Source organism: Pinus tabuliformis, chromosome 9 (assembly GCF_031772625.1).
Source record: "Pinus tabuliformis cultivar Carrire ecotype Pingquan chromosome 9, CPIR1, whole genome shotgun sequence".
In the NCBI taxonomy this organism is placed as follows: Eukaryota; Viridiplantae; Streptophyta; class Pinopsida; order Pinales; family Pinaceae; genus Pinus; species Pinus tabuliformis.
Genome location: NC_142307.1, coordinates 434,966,937 through 434,989,345, shown reverse-complemented (window position 1 = coordinate 434,989,345; position 22,409 = coordinate 434,966,937). Strand labels below are relative to the sequence as shown.

General features: G+C 38.2%; 1 pseudogene across 1 annotated transcript; it reads left to right on the top strand.

Moving 5' to 3' along the window:
* The first annotated feature begins 2,006 nt into the window (after positions 1–2,006).
* LOC149149031 (protein TOPLESS-RELATED PROTEIN 2-like) lies at positions 2,007–20,786 on the top strand (annotated as a pseudogene). The gene is made up of 23 exons (XR_016263207.1): positions 2,007–2,625; positions 2,734–2,913; positions 4,161–4,274; positions 4,368–4,526; positions 4,831–5,008; positions 15,606–15,744; positions 15,849–15,958; positions 16,116–16,185; positions 16,335–16,408; positions 16,502–16,597; positions 16,745–16,840; positions 17,017–17,144; positions 17,295–17,529; positions 17,904–18,047; positions 18,138–18,233; positions 18,399–18,599; positions 18,672–18,782; positions 18,884–19,063; positions 19,352–19,480; positions 19,576–19,671; positions 19,771–19,962; positions 20,096–20,274; positions 20,399–20,786. The product of XR_016263207.1 is annotated as a protein TOPLESS-RELATED PROTEIN 2-like (transcript).
* The last annotated feature ends 1,623 nt before the right edge of the window (positions 20,787–22,409 follow it).

The window sequence follows — 22,409 nt, the reverse complement described above, 5'->3', positions numbered from 1 at the left end:
ATCAAATTAGATACTAACATGGAAAACACGAAAAAATAAATTACTAGAAAAAGTATAACGAGGACAAGAGAAGGAAACCAAGGAGGAGGAAACAAAAGGGGATTAGGAACAAAGGTAAGGGACCCAAGAAGTGCTCATCTTCCATCCATCGTCTCTATTAAGAGTATTAATTCTCTTCTCAATTTGGATGGCTTCCTTAATTTATGGTGATGGACATGGTCAACCCTACCAAGGACCTTCAAATCCTCTAAACATATATGATGATTAGTCTTTTCAGCATGTTCCGCTAAAGCAGAGGAGTGAGTCCTACAATTTCTAAGGTCAGCTGCGTGGTCTTGGATCCTCTGATATATGGAACAACCAGTCTCTCCAATGTAGGGGCTTCCACAAGAACATGGAATCAAATAAACAATCTTCAGGTTTTTTGGATCTACAGGGTCTTTGAGGGATCTTAAAGAGTCACGAATGGTTTTTAAGGGTCTAAAGGTGGAAACGATCTTATGCTTATTAAGAATTCAAGCAATCTTGCCCATTGTCCCTTAGATAAAAGGAAGTGTTCACTAGAGGCCACTTCAACTGACTCTTTCTTAGTGCGAGGACCCTGGCTAGCTTTTAAAAAAACCCCAATACCTTGGAACCTATTATAACCATTCTTCTTAAAAACACTAAGGATATGGGTTTTCTTTTTTAAATTCGAGTTGTCTTTTAGTGAGACTTTTCGAAGCTTTTGTGGTGGGTTTTTTTTGGTCTAATTTCTCTAAAAACCCGACAGGAATTTATTGAAATCACAAGCTTGATGGGTAACCCTTGCGCAATTGAAGTGCCTTTGGGGGTTTTCAAGGTGCTGACAGTAAAAAACCAGTTTAAATAACACAAATCAAGATTTCACGTCAACCTCGAGATTCTAGCACAGGAAAGTCCAAAAAATCCCACTAAAAACAGCTCCTTTTAAATTTACATTGAATTATATGGCTTGAAATAAAATCAAAATGTAATATCTTAAGATTCTTAAAGTTTTCAATATTTTTTTTTTTCTAAAGAAACTATTTATCATGATTGAAACTATGGATGTTTCAGGGGACACTCCACCTATCATCTCACAAATAACTGATGTGTCCCTAATAATAAGTTGAACATCCACCCTAAATTTAAGTCATATTGAATTATAATAAATAATAAGAAAAAACAAATTAATAACATGAATTTTAATTGTTAAAATTTGTTGAAAATTTTAAATAGATTCAGCGCCATGAAAAGATCTCTATCAAATTTTAATTAAATTTAACCACAAAAAACTATTTTGTTTATAAATTAAACTACACTCTTAAAATTTACTTTAAATTAACCTTTAACATTTATTTTAAATTATTTACTTTTATAATAAAAAAATTATATACTAAATAAATTTAACCGTTCCGACCAATCAATTAAAAAATAATATTTAATATTACATTTAAAAAAATGCATTACCTTGAAAATATTAACAAATTCGAAAAATATAGCTGATAACTAACACAGTAAATGTCTCCGGATTATTCACTACAGTAAATGTCCACATAGATGTTAGATAAATGTTTTCAGAAGCCCAAAAAACTTGCCGGATATTTTTGTCGGCAAGCACTTCTCCGTCCCGAACATTTTTGTCGGCAAGCACTTTTCCGTCCCGAACATTTTTGTCGTTCTATATAACTTTGACACGTAATGTCAGTACGAACCCTAATAAGGCTGTTGGCTTATTGATATGATAAGCGCACTAACCATGATAAGTACGTTGGTTTATAGTTGGCTTATTGACAGTACGAACCCTGATAAGTACGTTGGTTTATAGATACGATAAGTAAGGTTGTTTATAGATACGATAAGAACTGTACTTTTTGTTATTTTTTCTGGAAAAGAAATGGTTACTGTCAGTTGCTATTGATTTCGACTCAGCTCCTATATAATATATGAAAAACAAGATTTGGTGTTGCAATTTTTGCCACTCATTTGCGTGTGTCAGTAAATGATAAACTCGCATTTTCCACTGGTATCTGGTTGCACTGTGCCATTACGTTTTTTTTTAATTAAAATCAATAATTCAACAACACTCTGTTATGCAAACCTGGTCATATACATTCTCTGTCCAGACTTCTTGTTTTAAGTCCTCTGCACCCAAACCTGGTCATGTACATTCTCTGTCCGGCAGACTTCTTGTGTCAAGTCCTCTGCACCCAAATCTAGTCATCTACATTCTCTGTCCAGCAGACTTCTTGTTATAAGTCCTCTGCACACAAACCTAGTCATCTACATTCTGTGTCCAGCAGACTTCTTGTTATAAGTCCTCTGCACCCAAACCTAGTCATCTACATTCTCTGTCCAGAAGACTTCTTGTTTTAAGTCCTCTGCACCCATCACCACATGATCAGAGTATTTGGTAGCTTGGTCCTTCAGCCTTTGGGTGGTGGCCACGGGTGGAATTCAATAATTTTTGGTGCAAGACCTTTGGCATAAAGCCTTTCAGGCTCCCAGATCATTGAAGTGGAGCACAATGTCTTTGGCCCAAGACCTGTTGTCTCTCGACAAAGAGCTTCTGTTCATCCTATTGCAGTTTCTAAATGAAAGAAAGTACTCAGAAGCAGCTCACGTGTGAGTCTCTGCACTCTGCCCTTGAATAATTTATTTCAGTCTATTAATCGATTTTGCAAATGTCGCTTGTCAATAATGGTCTAGTTTTCCTTGGCACGCATGACCCAGGTTAGAGAAAGAATCCGGTATTTACTTCAACCTGGATTTCTTTAAAGAACTTTTGATGGCCGGAAAATTCGATGAGGCCGAGAACTACTTGTTGGGCTTTACCAAATTTGGGGACAACTATCATTCTGTTAAGATGATCTTTGCGATAAGGCAACAGAAGTATCTAGAAGCACTGGATAGGTATGAACTCTCTTTTCATTTTCCCGGCTTACAGTGACGATTGAGAGACCTTACTGGGTTTTTGGTACTTATGAATTTTGGGTTATTGCATTTATGGTTATTTCATCTTTGTGAATGCATTTGTAACGGTTTGTGAATGACAGGGGATCAGTTTATAAAGTTTCTGGTATTTTTGCTGGGTTTATGCTTTTGTTGTATCTGTCAATGGCATTGCTTGGTTGGGGTTTGTGCTTAACACTTCCATGACCGTAGAACTTCCATGAACGTAGATGATGTTTGATCTATTTGGTTACATACACGGAAAACGACCAGGACACTGTTTGTTGCAAATTGCAATCCTTCATATGTTGCAAAGATCAGGTCGATGATGAGTTTCCGAGTCCTTCTGGTTTTAGGAATTTTCGGGTACTAGCTTTGTTCATGGTTCGACTTTTTTAATGTGTGAATGCTGCACATTGTGTATTTTCCTTATATTTGTGAATATGAATCTATTGTGGTATCAGCAGTTCAATCTCAGAGGTTAGGTTGTTGGGCTGTCGGAGTTTTTATATTAAATACAGTTATGTTGAATCACGGAGTTTGATTTTTTTGGGTGATTCAGAGTGATACTTGATCATTAGCAAGTGTCATGATCTTTGTCTGCAGGGTTCTTAGCCTTTCAATGTTTGTCTTGTCTTTATAATATCTTATGTCATGTTTATTTCATGTTTGTGGGATAATTTATTTTTGTTTCAATCCTTTTCATATTTGTTAATACTGGATTTTCTATTATCTCACATTTGTTAATACTCGGTTAATAATGGGTTATTAATTTCTCAGTCGATTTTTTGTTGGGATTTTGAGTATTCTCTTGTTCTTTCTCTTTTTCAACGTTTGTCAATGTCAAGTTGTTTTTGTTCACAGGGTTATTTATTTGTCTATATCTGAATTTGGGTGATTTATGTCTCAAGAATGTGTACCATGTGAAAATCCAAGGACCCATCAAGATAGGGTTGTGGTTGATACTTAATAGTTGGCTAAATAAATTCTAAACAATTCATTTTCCAGGAATAATCGGTCCAAAGCTGTTAGAATACTTAACGTAAAGTGTTCAGAAATATCAGCCCAGAAGTCTATCAGGGCGATATCCACGTTTGTCAATGCCAAACTGTTTTTGTTTACAGTGTTATTTGCTTTCTTATATCTGCAGAAACCGATGGATACTTAATAGTTGGCTAAATAAATTTTAAACAATTCTCATTTTCCAGGAAAGATCGGTCCACCGCTATGAAAATACTGAGCAATGAACTTAAAAAGTTCAAAATTATCAGTGCAAAAGTCTACATAGAGCTTGCAGAACTGATTACATTGGATAACTTTAGGTGATGTTTGTTTTACTGTGTAGATTTTACTGCCTGTTTGAATGTTTTCTTCTTTTTGTAAAGTCTAACCTAAATTTCCGGTTATACATGTAGGGAAAATGAGCGGTTGAAACACTACAAGGATACACACTCTCAACGAATTGATATGTTTCAAGCCATTGAAACAGCTGTACAATCCAACCCTATGATCCACCCTAAGTTGATGTTTCCTAGAATTATTTCTTCGAGGCTCATAGAGCTCATTCAGCAAAGGTTCTGCCTCTCTCTCCTGATTTAATCATTAAGACCTGATCCAGGTCTAAAACTTCTCTGAAAGATATATCTAATGTAATTTTTTTCAACAAGCAAGAGCTTAGCTGCATGCCGGATTATGTACATTTGGTGGATGCATTGTTCACTTGATTATTTAGACATTATGTCAACTATTGCAGCATCCAAACCCACTTCTGGATTTTATTATTATTTCTTGACATTTGGCAGGAAGGTTTCACCTTGAATCTCATATAACTTCTAACAACTATCTGATGCACTTCTATGTGTCTGCGATTTTCTTCAGTCTTAATTGGCAGCATATGTTTTGCAAAACCCCTCAGCCTAATCCTGTTGTCAGAACATTGTTTGTTGATCACACCTGTGGACCTTCAAGTGGAGCTCTAACTCCATCTCCAGTAAACAATCCTTTTATGGGGTCAATTCAAAATGTGGGGACTTTTCCTTGCAGTGCTATGAAAGATGTGAGTCACCAATTTGATTAGTATCATGATTATCTGCGTTGAGTTTCTCCACCATTTGAATGTGCATCAATCATTTGCTGAGCTAGATTCGTATCTACCCTTTTGTTTGAATAAATTTTTAATCTGATTGGTCACAGTGATATCAACCTGAAGTTGGTCCTGCTGCTCATAATCCTCCAATATGGTCAGCAAATCCTAGCCATCCTGTACAACATGCTGCAATAGCTTCCGGTGCAACTTGTCTTGTTCCACGTCCAAATGCAGGTTAGATAGTTGAGATCCTGGAGAATCTGATAATTGATAGTCCTTGTAGAAAAAGCGCTGGTATTCTTGGATGTTGAGTATTGGAGCATAGATGCAAGCACAAATGAACATCTCAGTATTGAATCTGAATAATATCTTTGACTCCTTGTTGGTTGACAGTTTTGACTCCTCTTGTTGGTTGCAAAGAAAAGGAATGATAAACGATGTTTGATTCTAGTGTTTTCTTCTTAATGACCTCAGGTGCTTTGCTGCAAAAGCGTAGAACTCCCCCAGCATGCAATAGTGGAGTTCTGTTTGAATTGGCTGATTCCAAACATGCGACAGACTAAGTCACATGACACGAGGACACGAGACACAGAGGACACGTAAATACGAGTATTCAATACGAAACACAGTGACCTGGAAATAGGACACGGGGGACACGTTTTATATATATATATATATATATATATATATATATACTGAAATATAGTTTTTTATCCATATTAAATTGCAAGTTGCAGCTTATCTAATCAAATTAAAATATAATTACTTCTCAAAGTTCATAGTTCACTTTAAATAAATAAATAGAATCAAAATTTACTATTTAGAAATTAGAATGTGATATGCTTGGTTTGATTCTTGAATATTCAATGTTCATTGTTCATATACAACTTACAAGCACATAAGAAAATAACTAAAGTCTAATCCTATTGATTTCCTCTGCCCCTCTTGCGAGAAAATGCCACAACTTTCCCCTTCCCTCTAGATGTAGACGCTGGTGCTGGTGGAGTTGGCAGTCAGATGTAGACGCTGGTGCTGGTGGAGTTGGCAGTCAGATGTAGACGCTGGTGCTGGTGGAGTTGGCAGTGCAGTTTGCTATGCTCTAGAAGCTGAAGAACTAGAAGTAGGAGCTATAGGAGGTAGACCATGTCCTCTACTGGTGGCAGGGGTAGCCCGGGCAGGTGGTGTCACCTGGAAACATTACAATCTCCCAATCCTGAAATCCTGAAAAACTGATAAGTCTGCTGCATTTTGAATGAAATCTAAAATTCTACTTTCTCCATATGAAATCCAATGAGGCTGGAACCCCTCTCAAACATCCTGAGTCATTTCATGGTAATGTTAAAAATTTAAGTAAAAGGATGAAAATGAAGATTAAGGAGAATGTCACTTTTACTTTAGAAATTTAACATTACCATGAATAGCATATCAATACTAGGGCCTAGACTTGATCATTCAGCTACCCCACTAAAAAATTATTTGTTTTTTTCAAAAAAAATTGCAGCTTATGCAGGCAACGTTTTCTATCAACGAAATACGTGTTTTCCAGATGCAGGGCACGACGAAAACCGGCGAATACGTTTTACATTTTATAGGACATGATGAAAAACGCTTTCGACACGTTTTAGGGCCGTTTTCGTGTCCGACATGTAAAATACGGGACACGGGACCTTGGAGGACGTGTCCTGTGACTTAGGCGACAGAGAGATCCAGGGCTGATCAGGTTGATGATGCATGTAACATCATTACTACTAAATATTTTGTTCATGATTTAGTTGGGTAAAGAAACTTTCAACATATCATACCTTAATACCATAATAAATCGTCAACATATAATACCATAATACCATAAATGGTATTATATAAAATGGTATTATGGTATTATATAAATCATCAACATAGAATACCATAATCAAAGGCATACCTTGGTCAACTTTGTAGTAGAGGTTTGGATCAACATTGCTCCTAGTAAATCCAAGCTTCATCAAATAGCTATCAACACAAGCATACCAAGCCCTAGGGGCTTGCTTCAAACTGTAAAGAGATTTCTTCAATTTGAACACGATTCTTCCTGTCATGCTACTCAAAGCCCAATGGTTGCTCCAGGTATACTTCTTCCTTGAGTATGCCATGTAGAAATGTAGTCTTCAAATTGTTAAATTGTGGTATGTTCTATGCTTAGAGCAGTTTACTTCTTTTCTTCTTATTAGCCACAGATTAGCAATCACATCAACATAAAGTAAAGTGCAGATAGAACATTAAAAGATCGACAAAAAACAAGCCAAGACAAGAGACTCAAGATGTGGCGGTTAGCCAGGGACAAACCCCAATGCGGGGAAACCCTTTGATCAAATCTTCTTTTATCTTCAATAGTTCAGCAGAGAGAAATAGTACAAAATCAGAATTCTATAATTTTATATCAGGAGCAGCAAACCCTAAATCAACAAAGTCAAACTTGGTCAAACGAGTTGAAATTGACCTCCAATATGTTTGGTCAATTTCTGGTCAACTAGCCCTCGAATAGCTTGAAGAAACAGCCTTTGAACAGCCTCGAAAACGCAGTCAAACTGCAGTTGACTAAAGTCAACTTGTTGCCCCAAACTAGGGTAGTCAACGCCGGTCAAACCAGAGGTCAGATCACCTCGGTTTTCGTGCCAAAATCTAAGGCCTGCCTAGGAGAGGTAGCCACACCAAATCCGCATTCCTAGATGATCAACGCTGGTCAAAGAGATGTCCTGCAGCCTTCGCGTCCTTCTTCCTGCGTTTGCCTTGCCCTACTGCGTCTTCTTTTCCAGCCACACACGTGAGAGAGAGAGAGAGGCTCCTTTGATGCGTAGGAGAGAGAGAAGATGAGTGATTGGATGAGTTCCAAATGACTCAACCTCTCTTCTATTTATATGAAACGCTGGGCATGTGTGTCAGATACTTAGTTGTTGGTTGACCTTGACAATTTGACATGTAATTAGAAATAAATTCATATCTCCATAAATACTTGTCGGAATCAGATGATCTTGAGATCAATTCTACACCTCTCGATGAGAGGAATCCAGGAAAAATATCAGCAGCCATAAATAAGGTGACCCACATGCAGTTTGGCCCTAGTTGTCAATTTTAACACTCCCTCTCAACTAGGGAGAACTCCATCTGCAATCCGTCTGATCGTCGCTACTATCCATCCATCAAATGCACTGTGCTGCACAGCTTGTCCCCTGCTTTACTTTTCTCTGCTCTTCTCTGCTTGAACTATGAAGAAGAAGAAATGATCGAGGATGTATCATACCATCCTCCACTGACCCGAAGTCAGTCTCAGAGTGTGTACCACTCTCACTGATCCCAGATCAGTATTATTGATCCCAGATCAATGGAGGTTATCCTAGCATAGGGAGTATGGTAGATACAACGATGCGTCCATCGATAATACTACTATGGTCCCTAACCTCATTTCCTTGCTCATTGATCAGATAGAGGTACTTCCCATGAGTCCCAGACTGCATGGGCAGGACGCCTCGACAGGAGAACTAATCATCCTGTCCACAGGAGAACGAATCATCCTGTCCAATAAATGCCACGGAGAACCACACTGGTTGGTTCGAAACGCGTCGACAAAAGATTGATTATGTGATTTTGCCGAAGATTATCTAACAGAACTAATCATCTTGGCCCACAGGAGAACTAATCATCCTGTTCCACAGTTTCCACGGAGAATGAATCATCCTGGCCCACAGGAGAACTAATCATCCTATTCCACAGTCGCCACGGAGAACTAATCATCTTGGCCCACAGGAGAACTAATCATCTTGTTCCACAGTCGCCACGGGGTGTCATAGGGGAAGGTTGAACCTATAGTGCACCACCAGGGGATGGTGAGTCGCCTTGTGGTCACATGTCGCTCCAAGAAGTATCCCGCGCCCCCCTGGAGCTTCCAAAGCTCAATACATCATGCTCGATCCTCATAAGAGGGTCTCTGAACGACACCAAGTCATTCTCGGAAAGTCAAGAATTTCACCTTTCCCAGGGGCTTTGTCAAAATGTCGATGACCTGTTCATCTGTACCGATATGTTAGAGCCTTATTGCTCCCCGCTGCACCATATCTCGAATATAGTGGTACCTGATATGGATATGCTTGGAGCGATCATGGAATACAGGATTCTCTGATAAACTAATCCCGCTCTGGTTGTCACACAGGATCACGGTGGTATCCAATGTAAATCCAAACAACTCATTAAAGAGCTTTCGCAACCAGACTACCTCATAGGAGGCCATACTAGCAGCAATGTACTCTGCCTCGGCGGTGCTCAAAGGCATCGACTTTTGCTTCCTGCTCATCCAGGATATCGAGGCAGATCCCAAATAGAAACAACACCCGGAAGTGCTCTTTCAGTCCACCACACTGCCTGCCCAATCAACACCGATATATCCAAGTAGTCTCACATCTTCGGCAGTGTATCTCAACCCATAAGTGATCGTGCCACGAAGATATCTCAACAGATTCTTGGCACCAATACAATGTGTGTGGTGAGGCTGAACCATATGTTGATTCAATGTGTTGACTACAAAGCATATATTCGGATGGGAGTTCACCAAGAACATCAATGCTCCGACGAGTTGATGATACTCGGTAACATTTCATAAAATAGGTCCGACAACACTACCGCTTAACTTCTTGAAGTCAAGCTCCATCGGGTTAGTTACGGGCTTGCAGTCCACCATACCTAATCTCTCTAATATCTTCACCACATATTTTCCTTGAGATAGGAAAATCTCCCTTGGCTTCTACCAGACTTCTAGTCCTAGGAAATAGTGCATCAGTCCTAGGTCCTTCATCTCAAACGTCGTTTTTCATGATAGACTCATATTCCTCGGTCATAGCATCCTTCCATACTTGATGCTTGACAACTTCTGTGAATGACGAAGGCTCATTTTGGATGATCGTGCTCATGATGGTCAGGTATCCCTGATACCTATTCGGCTTCTTACTTTCATGGAAGGTTCCTCTGGGTGCAATGTGTCCTTCAGCATCATCAAGTGTCCCCCTAAGCCATGAAGGTCTCTTCCTAGAAGAGGAAGGCTCTTGCAGAGGAGGATCAATAGGATCCATAGGTTCTTCCACAACGAGCATCGTCTCATCTTCCTTTTCCTTCGATTCCCTGGTGTCATCTTCTTTAGAGTAGGAAGATTGTCAACTTTGCTAAGAGCCATATCTTTGTCAAAGGTGACATCATGGCTAATTTCGACTTCCCTTTGACCAACCACATAGATTCTATAGCCCTTAGTATTTTCGCTATAGCCCACGAAGATTCCTTTCTTTCTAGATGCACTCAATTTATTCCTTTTCTCCTTCGACACATGAAAATATACTGGACTTCCAAAAATTCTAAAATGAGATACATCAGGTTTCTTACTAGTGAACATCTCTTCAGGAGTCTTGGAACCCAATGCTTGATGAGGGCATTGGTTTTGTACATATATGGTAGTATTTGCAGCTTCGACCCATAGAAACTTCGGAAGTCTTTGATCATGGAGCATAGCATGGACAACTTCCATAATCGTACGGTTCTTTCTTTCCGCCACACCATTTTGCTTAGGAGTGTATGGTGTAGTAGTCTCCCTCTTAATGCCAGCCTCTTTGCAAAAGTCATGAAACTCATTGGATTCCCATTACCAGTCCTTAAGATCTTGATCTTCTTTTCGGTCTGATTCTCGATCAAGGCTTTGAAGTGCTGAAACCAGGAGAACACTTCATCCTTCTTTTTCAAGAAGTATATCCAAGTCTTGTGAGAATAATCATCTGTAAAAGTGAGGTAATATAAATATCCTCCCAAGGAGTTCACAGGTATCATACTGGATATGTCTGAGTGAACCAATTGCAATATATCGAAGGTCTTGCTTTGGCTTGAGGGGAATGGTCCCCTTTTGAGCTTTCCTTCGGCACATCCTAGACATACACCTTCTTGCTCTAATCTAAACTCGAGCATCCTGGTTACCATTTTTCTTACATCGGGTAGAGCTTTATAATGAAGGTGAGCAAACCTCCGATGCCATAGTTTAGACTGAAGAGATGTGTCACAAGACATGACACCCAGCAGACTCCCTCCGACCTGATATAAAGAATCAACTCGAAACCCAAGAGTGAAAGCATCTTTAAAGTTCTTTTTCCATACACGTACCTTGCCATCGCTGAAGGCCACCTTGTAGCCTTTGTTTTCCATTGCCGAAATGGACACCAGGTTCTTTTTCAGATCAGGTACATATAATACATCATGGATTGTATTTCCTTGATTCAATTGAAGAGTGACATTCCCTACACCTTTCACGGGATATTTTGAATTGTCCCCAAGAACAATTTCTAGGTTAGTCTCTTTCTTTACCAGATTAGAGAGAGCTTCTTTGTAACTAGTGAAGTGCCTTGAGGCACCACTATCAATAAGCCAATTTCCCAGCGAGTTTGGGGGAGTAGTAGTAGAGAGAGTCGTTGGTAGATAATATTCATCTTGCTTATTGTTAACAGTGTTAGATTCATACTTGGAGTTTCTTGCCTTCTTGAAGGGTTGTCCTCTTCCTTGATTTCCAGCATTTCTTTTACCTCTACCATTTGACCTGCCCTTCCTTTGATTGCCTTGAGAGTGATTTTGATCATCATCCCGGTGTGAGTCCCTTTTATCAGGGCACTCCCTTCCATAGTGGCCCATTTTATTGCAATTGTAACATCGTCCTTTTCTTCCACCCTTCAGTCCAACCTTTCCTTTGAATTTAGCCTGGGAATTGTTTCTTCTTTTAGCATGAGAAGAAAGGCAAAGGGATGACCTTTAAGCACGGACATTTCTTGCTCTTCCATCCTTGTTTCTTCTTGAATGCATCTGGCCATCAATTCCTCAAATCCAGGGATTACGTTATTGTTGAGAAGAGTAGTCCTGAATATATACCATTCAGGTGGCAGTTCTCCAAGAGTTGTGAGTGTCATTTCCTTGTTAGGAATTACTTCCCCAATAGATAGGAGATCATTCTTGATCTCGGTGATCCTTAAGAAATATGCTTGCATACTCTCATCTTTGCCCTTCTTAATTTCCTTCAGCTTATTTCTAAGGAACAACACTTGATTTGCATCATTAACTTTAAATAAACTCACTAGTCTATTGTAGATTTCCTTGGAGGTGGTCAGCTCGGAAACATAGGCCACTAGGTGCTTGTCGATAGAGTCCCGGATGATCTTCCTTGCTTTGACTTCTCCCTTGGTCCATTTGTTCCTAGCAGCAGCGGATGCATTTGATGGAGGCTCAACAATCCGGCCTCTCACATGGTCCAACACTTCCTGCTCTTCTAATGTTAGATCGAGAGACATCTTCCATCCGTGATAGTCAGACTTCTCATGGAGTTTGTCTTCAGCAGGGAAGTGTGCTGAGGACCCCATGAATTCTTTAAGATAGCTTTAACAGCCTTCGATGATTTCTCTTCCTCTTGCTCGGGCTTTGTCTTCACCTTAGCTCTGATACCATGTTAAATTATGGTATGTTCTATGCTTAGAGCAGTTTACTTCTTTTCTTCTTATTAGCCACAAATTAACAATCACATAAACATAAAGTAAAGTGCAAATAGAACATTAAAAGATCGACAGAAAACAAGCCAAGACAAGAGACACAAGATGTGGTGGCTAGCCAAGGACAAACCCTAATGTGGGGAAACCCTTTGGTCAAATCTTCTTTTATCTTCGATAGTTCAGCAAAGAGAGATAGTACAAAATCAGAATTCTGTAATTTTATATCAGTAGCAGCAAACCCTAGATCAACAAAGTCAAACTTGGTCAAACGAGTTGAAATTGACCTCCAATATGTTTGGTTAATTTTTGGTCAACTAGCCCTCGAATAACCTGAAGGAACAGCCTTTGAACAACCCCGAAAATGTAGTCAAACTGCAGTTGACTGAAGTCAACCAATGTTTTTAAAACCGGAACCGGTGACCGGACAGGTCCACCTAATGAACCGGTTTACCGACCGGAACCGGTCTAACCGGGACTGGTTTGGTCTAAACGAACCGGTTTTTAAAAAATACATTAAATAATTAATTTTTAATGAAACAAAACTATTTTTAAGATGTAAAACCATGATTCCAAGGCAATAGAGACAAAATATGCAAATTTTGCTCATTTATATACCATGTAAAGGTGAATATATCAAAATGGCACCGAGTGCAATACATATCATCGACAAAATAGCAAAATACATAAGAAATGAGGCTCTAAATGGCCTATAAAGTCCAAAAACAATGCTTCAAGCTATGAGGCCATTGGCCTACTACAAGTCTAAGTGTACACATGATCAACATCAAGTTCATCACCACTACTAGACACAGGATCATCATCAGGGGCTACATAGACATCATCTGGTTCAGAGGCTGAGCATGCCTTATCTTGATCTGCAACCTCAATATCAATGCCACCAATGACAATAGAAGTGGACCTAATGGAAGCACGAGTTTGTCGACTTGCATGACTAGTGCCTTCCATTGGTTCTTTGCCTTTCCCTGATGCCGCTACTGATCTTGGTTCTGATGCCACCACATAATCTGCTTCATCCCCTGCTAAAGCCATGTCGATATCAAAATCAGCCTCAAGAACAGGTTCTTCAGTCTCCTCCACCCATTCTGATGTTGGATGATGGATCAATATCGTCCAACACAATGGGATCTAGATCAAGAGTTTTGCTCATCATTTGGAGCTCCGATTGCATTTATTGTTTACCCCCAAACCATGAAATCTTGAAAACCATTAAGTCTGCTGAAGTTTGAGTGAAATCTGAAATTCTAGTTTCTCCATATGAAATCCAATGAGGTCGAAACCACTCTCAAGCATCCTGAGTCATTTCATGGTAATGTTAAAAATTTAAGTAAAAGGATGAAAATGAAAATTAAAGGAAATGTCATTTTTACTTTAAGAATTTAACATTACCATTAATTTCCAACATTGTTAGGGTTGAAACACCCTTAGTTTCCCCCCAGAACCCCTAAAACACAGTAAAAAATATGCATTTTAACTTTACAGTGTGCATGCCTAAAACTGGCCGGTTTTCACCGGTTAGGGCAAAAAAATGGCGAAATGGCCTTTCCAACCGGGTTTTTTGGCCGGTTTAGACCGGCGGCCTTGCTAAACGGCCGGTTAGACCAGTAACCGGTTTTTAAAAGCGGTTTTGAAAACACACCCCAAACTAGGGCAGTCAATGCCGGTCAAACCAGAGGTCAGATCACCTCGGTTTTTGTGCCAAAATCTGTGGCCTGCCTAGGAGAGGCAGCCACAACAAATCCGCATTCCTAGAGGGTTAACGCTAGTCAAAGAGATGTCCTGAAGCCTTTGCGTCCTTCTTCTTGCGTCTGCCTTGCCCTACTACATCTTCTTTTCCAGCAACACGTGTGAGAGAGAGAGAGGCTCCTTTGATGCGTAGGAGAAAAGAAGATGAGTGATTGGATGAGTTCCAAATGACTCAACCTCTCTTCTATTTATATGAAACCTGGGCATGTGTGCCACACACTTAGCTGCTGGCCGACCTTGACAATTTGTCAAGTAATTAGAAATAAATTCATATCTCCATAAATACTTGTCGGAATACGATGATCTTTAGATCAATCCTACACCTCTCAATAAGAGGAATCTAGAAAAAATATCAGCAGCCATAAATAAGGTGACCCACATGGAGTTTGGCCCTAGTTGCCAATTTTAACACAAATCCATCTGATGAAGTGTCCATCCCCGAGTAGCCACTCTCAAAACAGATAGAGAGATTTCTTGATACTTTACTGCCTATCTAATTGTCGTGATAAAATACTACTGCCTCCCAAATTCCAATAGCTATAGTAATAGTATAGACCCAAATAAGCATAGTAGAAGCCCAAATTCTGATCAAATAATAGAGATCTCTAACCTTAAAATTCCATTTAAGAGTATGGACACCAAATAATAGACCCTACAATCAACATTAGCTTCCATTTTTAAACATGGCATGAGACCACCCATCTCAACCATCCATTCATGCAACAGCAAGAACTCTACACCTACATCCATTCAACTCTGATGCCGTCCATATTATTAGATAATCCCCATGAACAACCTAGTTGTCTATAAATAGCATTCTGCAAAGAATCTTCACACCCAGTTTTGATTGCTCAAAAACGATATGCTGATAGATTTCCTTTTGAATACTCTGATTCATTAATTAATCACTTAATTTTAACCTTGACCCTTTCTGTGAGGTTGCTGAAAATTTAGTTTATGAAATAATCAATTGCTTCTTTTAATAATACACTTTTATGATATTAAGGCATAGGGGTCCGCTTGAGAATCAGGAAACTTACAACATTGAGGGGGACATTACTCTTAAATTGAGCTTAGTGATATTTAAGAATATAGTTTGTGATATAACTATTGAATTCCTTTCTGTTTTTCTTGGATTAATATAATGTGCAAGATTATAAGGCCAGTGCTCTTTTAGTAGGATGGGATATGTGGCAGAGTTACTGTTTACTTATGAATGTGCTGCTGGTTCTGAATTGTCTATACCGTTTAAATTTCTTTTCTATTGACAGGACACACAATTAGGACCAACTAGACCTCATGACAAGTACTCGGAAAATGATCTTCCTAAACTAGTTGTGAGAAGCATCAACCAGGGTTCGAATGTTGTTAGCATGGATTTTCATCCTTGGTGGCAGACAATTATATTAGGTAATATGTACTTTATTTGCCAGAATTCTGTATTTTAGGCTCCTAAAGAAAATTTCGTCATCTACTTTCTATTTTAAATGCCCTCAAACCATGAGTTTTTTCAGTTGGAACCGACGTTGGTGATATTTCAATTTGGGAAGTGGCATCGAGTGAAAAGTTAACTCATAAGTCATTCAAAGATTGGGCTTCCTTGAATTGCACAATGATTGGGCAGGTGTAAATATCACATTTTGATTTAGTTTTAAGTGATTTGGGTGAAGAAACATCTTTTATACTTTATTATTCACCACACTAGAGCTTTCCTATAAGGTGAATCTCAGCAGCAGAGGGTTTTGGATGACTAAAAGTCATTTTGTGTTATATGTGTTTAGGCGGCTCTTTCAAAAGAATTGGTTGTGTCAATGAACCGGTGTATTTGGAGCCCAGATGGAGAATTTATTGGTATGCAAATTTTCTTTCTTGGTGTCAAGTTCAGGTGTTCATATCTGTTTGTCATGACACTTTTTTCATATGGTAAACTGCTGAAGCTGTTTTTACAATACCAATGGCTATATGGGAGGCATTCTTAATTGATATAACCTAACATTCAGGAGTGGCATTTTCTGAGCGCATAATTCACATATATCATTACAATCTGATTGGCGAGTTGAAGCAACACCTCGAGGTTCATATTCAAGCTCAAAAGGAGGTTACATTTTGTCACGGTTGGTTTTTATAATACATGGCTTTGAGTGACAATGGTAATACAACATTACAGATTGATGCACATATTGGTGGTGTGAATGACATTTCTTTTGTGCACCTTAAAAGAAAGTGCTGTCTTATCACTTGTGGGGATGATAAGATGATCAAGGTAAATTTAATACCTGCTCCTTGAACTCATTAATGTATGGACTCTCAATAATCAGTAAGTGCTATAAAAACTTGCCAATTTGAACTCATTTCACTATCATGGATATTTACCATTCTCATCATTTGTTGTTCGTTGTGCAATGTGAAGGTATGGGAGGTAGAAACAGGCTCCAAACGGTACACATTTGAAGGTCATGAAGCAGCTGTCTATTCTGTTTGTCCTTACCATAAAGAGAATGTCCAGGTACTTGATTTCTACAAGTGTTCTTCTACTTTCTCAGAAGCTTGGTATTTAGTAGTATGAGGATTACTTGTCACTATTTTCTCTGTACAATTCTAATTTGGAAGATTCAAAGTAGCATTAAAATGATTATTTGAAAATATCTTCCACGTCTGACAATCTTCTGTGAATAATTGCAGTTCTTTTTCTCTATAGATGTTGATGGGAAGATTAAAGTCTGGTTGTATGATCATCCAACATGTAGAGTTGAGTATGAAGCTCCTGCTCATGGGTACACTGCAATGGCTTATAGTCTTGATGGATCACGGTATTATGCAATTTTCTACTTTATGGATATATATTCAAAGGCTTTGAATGCAGAATTAGGATAGCAGTTCCCAGAAACAGTTTTTAGCCTGCTTTGTCGAGAACACTTAATAAGGATATCCGTTAATTGGTTTATCTTCTTTGGCATTAGGCTTTTCTCATGTGGTACAAGCAAAGAAGGAGAACTATACTTAGTTGAGTGGGATGAAAGTGCTGCAGCAATCAAGTGAAGGTATTCAGGCTTTGGAAAGTGGTCCTCAGAGGTGGTGAAATTTGCTACAATAAATGATAGGTTCCTAGCAGCTGGAGATGAATATCAAATTAAGTTTTGGGACATGGATGAGATCAATATCCTATCAACAACTGATGCTGGGGGTTACTTGCAGGTAAAAGGATATATTTACCATGGAATCTATCATTACACAATTTAGATTTGGATGCGAGGATAGGGTTTAAATCAGTTGAATTTACTTCTTTCTCATTTCTCCATATAATGCATTTCCCAGGAAACCCATCGGATACTCAACCTCATTCCAAGGATGGTACTTATGTTAAACCAGATTACTTAGGGTTTAAGGCCAGGTCAGTTGTCAAGAATTGGCTCAGGAAGAGAGCAAGCATGTCATAGAGTGGGATTTGAACCTGGGTGGGGGAGGACAACAACTTTCCTCTCAACCACTTGAACACCATATTGACCTAGATCAAGTTTTTTTTACTGTGACTGGATTTTAAATTGATTGAGTCATCTTACCTTCTGCAGGCTAGACCACGTCTCTGCTTCAATAAAAAAGGTTCTATATTGGCTGTCACAACATGTGATAATAGGATCAAGATCTTAGCTAATGTAGATGGAGTTAAGCTTCTCCCTATGATAGAAACTAGAAGGTTGACACCAGAGTCAAAGGTAATGAAGGTATTGTGATGCCAATTTGCAAATTCTTTGGTCATACAAAAATAATGGCCGGAACTTCATTGAGGCATATCTGAAATGCAGGTTCCACTTTCAAACCTCAGTGATGCAGCAAATACTACTGACCCTCTTCTTCGTGCAACAGCAAATTCAGAAAGAATTCCACCAGCAGTATTGATGGTAAGTGACTTTGTTCAAAGATTAATTTTGGATCTTGTACAGTAGTTTTACATTGGTTAGTTGATAAATTAGCTGGTAACATAGGTTTTATTAATGGATTAAGTTTAAGTAATATTTATTTTAATTATAAATATTCTAGTTGTCATGATCAACACACAATTACAGATAGGTGTTGCTAGCACTTCGGTGGTTGATGTCAAACGGAGGCTTCAAGCTGGGGGTATGGGTGAAAGTGAGACCATGAATTGGAAGTTTCCTGAGGTAAAGGATCCAGTCGATTGTAGGAATATCAGATTACAAGATCCACTGACAACAGGAAAGGCAAGTTCTCTTCTTATATATAGTAGATTGAAACTACTCAATCATGTTTTCATGCTCTCTCAGACTATAAAATTTCCTACTCACACACAAGTGTAATTTTCTTGGTGAGCTTTACAGATTGTTAGATTACTTTACACACATTCAGGTACTTGTGTCTTCGCTTTGGATGGTAATGCTGCACATAGGCTATGGAAGTGGAAACGCAATGTTCAGAATCCATTTGGCCTGGTGTGTATTTCAAATGGACAACTTTGAGTTTCAGATGCAATAGTTGAATGTCTGATCCGCTATCCATTTAAGTTGAATAAATATTCAAACTTAATTTACAGGTTAAAACAAATTTTCAACCACAGATTTCGCAAGCACCCGATGGTACCCTTAAGAAAAATGACACTAGTGACAGAGGCCAAGAAGAAGTTGTTCCTTGTCTAGCTTTGTCCGAGAATGATTCATATGTAATGTCTGCATCTGGTGGGAAAGTGACGTTGTTCAACTTGGTAACATTTGAGGTGAGGAATTATTTTCTCTAACAAGGTTTGTTTGCATTTTTTTGTAATTAATACTTCTGTGTTCTTTGCATTTGGTAAATGTTCTTATTTTCCTAATGCCACTCTCTGCACATGTGATTTTCTTGAATTCATGAACTTCTGTAGTGGAAAATTCAAATTGTAAAGCATGCATTACATGAATGAAAAGATCCCTCAATTTGAAGTGTACATACTACAGAGAATTTGATGGTATCATAATAATTGATATGTATAAATTTTAAATATTTAGTGATGCCTATATTGATGTAGGTCATGGAAAACTGCATACCCCCTCTCCCAACAGCAACATGTCTAGCTTTCCACGCTTTGGATAATAACATCATTGCCATTGGAATGGAAGATTCAACAATTCAAATTTACAATTTTCAACTCAGAAAGGTGTTGTGGATTTATATTTTTCCTTGCAGTGCCTAGTATTTTTGCATGATCTCTTACACTGTGACTAGAATGTCACTGAACGAGTTTGACTACAGTTAAACGAGAAACTTACAGGGCACCAGAAGAGAATAACTGGCTTGGCATTTTCCAGATATTTAAACATTTTAGTATCCTCTGGTGCTGATGCACAGGTATATATTGTAATCCCTTTCGAGGTAACCAAATTATCTACCTGAACCATTTAAAAATTCAAATAAACCTTTTGACTAAAGCTAATGCTGTGCTGGCAGCTCTGTGTCTGGGACATCAATGGATGGAAGAAGTGTAAATCAAAAGCTATACATTCACATTCAGGAATATTGCCATCACCACTCGTAGATACCACAGTTCAGTTTCATAATATTAATCAAGTTCAAGTACTAGTTGTGCAGGAGAGCCAAATTGCTATCTATGATGCTTTTGAATTGGAATATGTGTGCCATGTAAGATATTATGCTTACATATGTTTTTGTGGTATTAGTGTTTTTAAAATTTGAAGTTATGGTGTACTTATATTTGATATAAATAGACGTATGTTGTCTTAGGAATGAATAGTTACTAAATAAATATTTGCAGTGGACACCTAGGTATCCAATATTTGTACGAATTTCGAGTGCCACCTACTCATGTGATGGCCTACTAGTCTATGCTAGTTTCTTTGACGGTTCTATTCGGGTATTTGATTCTGAAGTCTTAATGCCACGCTGTCATATTGCCCCTTCTGCATTTATACCAAACTTTGTCATGGCCACCAGGTAAGGTGTTTCTTCCTGCAAAGAGAAGGATTATGGTAGTATCAGTTATGTTAGGATTATTTACATGAATGTCTTGCAATTGGATCCCAGTTAATGAAACGTTGTTTCACTTGCTTATGTGCAGAGGCGAGACCTATGCACTTGTAATCACTGCAAATCCACATGAACCTAAACAAATTGCTGTAGGATTCAGCGATGGAGGTGTTTATGTGATTGAGCCTGCCACATAAAGGGAAATAGGATATTGGAAGATAGGAAAATGGAGATTGAGTTCAAATCACTAATATCCTGAATTTCCTCCAAAGTAGCATAGAGATGCAGTAAAGGATTGTTAAACCACTAATTGTCTATTTTTGTGTCCCAGAAATTTGTTTACGATTGGGAGGTCAATTTGATAGTTAATTAGGTCAATTTTCTCATGGGCATGCCTTTCTGTAACGTTAGTTATTGTTTGACAGAGTTTCTGTTGTGCAATTTTTGTAAGGTGTTGTAGTTTGGAAGGCATTATGGCAAGTCCCTATTTTTTATTAATTTGAATCAACTTAGGTTAGAATAAATGTAAGTGACTAAGTGTTCTATAAATTAATATTTCAATAGGTATGGTGTTCCTTAAAATATCTCTAACATAATCTATGCAATTTCAGCTTTGCTTAGCCAATCTGTAAACGGTAGGCCTATGGCTTATCTGTTTCACCAAAATGAATCCTTTGTTAAATTTAAGTTCTTGTATATTTCTCGGTTCTGTCGGTAGGCTTGAACAAATTGCTCTATCTACAAAAAGGCCACTGGGCCTCTGTCCTCGCCCTTTACATGGCTTGCTTAGCTTTGGTTTTATAGGTTTCAGATTGCAAATGAAGACGTTTTATGGTCTCCAGAAGCTCAAGGAAACTGATTTGGATCAATGCTTCAGACTAGAACATGGCTTTGACTCTAGGAGGAGTTTGTTAGGCAATCCTATAGTGATGACATGAACTCGAGTTCTCTTCCTTTTCTTGAAGCTGAGAATTGCTAGCTCTTAAGTCTTCCAAGTTTTCCTATTTTGCTTTACCCATGCTAATGCCTACACTGTCTTGTTCAAAGTTATCACTACTGTCACGGTCAAGGATGCAACTACTCTTATACCATTTGATTCCTAAATGGTAGGCCTGGGGCATGTCCGTTTCACCAGCTTGGATCCTCTGTTAAATCTAAGCTCTTGTCTCTTTCTCAGCTTTGTTCTCGGGCTTGAATAGAGTTCTCGATCCACAAAAAGGCCACTAGGCCTCTACCCTCAGCCTTTACATAACTGGCTTAGTTTTGGTTAATTGTTGAATTGTCTTGCAGGTAGTGAATCTTACCCATTCATATGTTTGGATCCATTTTGGATCATTAACTACATTAAAAAACTGCATTGATTTTAGATAGATGAGAATAGTTTGGAAAGCCTCATCAGTCTGTAATGTCAATATACCTTAGAGTTCAACTGAGCAACAAGTATTATATTCTTCTAAAAATTTAGCTGTCTTTCCTAAGAATTATTACTACATCAAAAAAAAACGTTTACAATGGAAGCAATAGTAATTTTGTTCATCTCTCAAGAATTTTATGGAATCACTACGAATTTTTATGTGAGGGAAGTTAAACCGGGCTTCAAATGAAAGTGCATTTAAGTACTCACGATTACAAATTATTATGAAAACACCTGAAAAATAGGCTCAGGATTGCAATGATCAAAACAAGGTTTTTGTATGCAAATTAAAAATATGTTGCAGGTCTAAAGACTACTACTAGAAGGAATATTTTGAAAATTATTTTTTAGTTGCCTCTTTAAAGTTTCTATATTGTCTTTGTTCATTCTTTTCCAAGCGGGATGAGATGGCAACTGGTCTTGAGAATACAGTAATCCACAATGTTGATATTCATAGAAAGACCTGACATTTAATAACATTACTGCGTGTTAACATAATAATATGTCAACTTTCATGGATGCAACCTCATTGACGTTTCACAATTTTTTGTGGGCATGATTAAAACCAAATTATCATTGTTCTTTGTCAAGTTGAATCTAGAACACACAAGGGAATGTATCAAGTGATTTATCGAAAACTGTTGTCTCCAATTTTGGTGTATCTTCAGAAGAATAGAAATCTGAATGT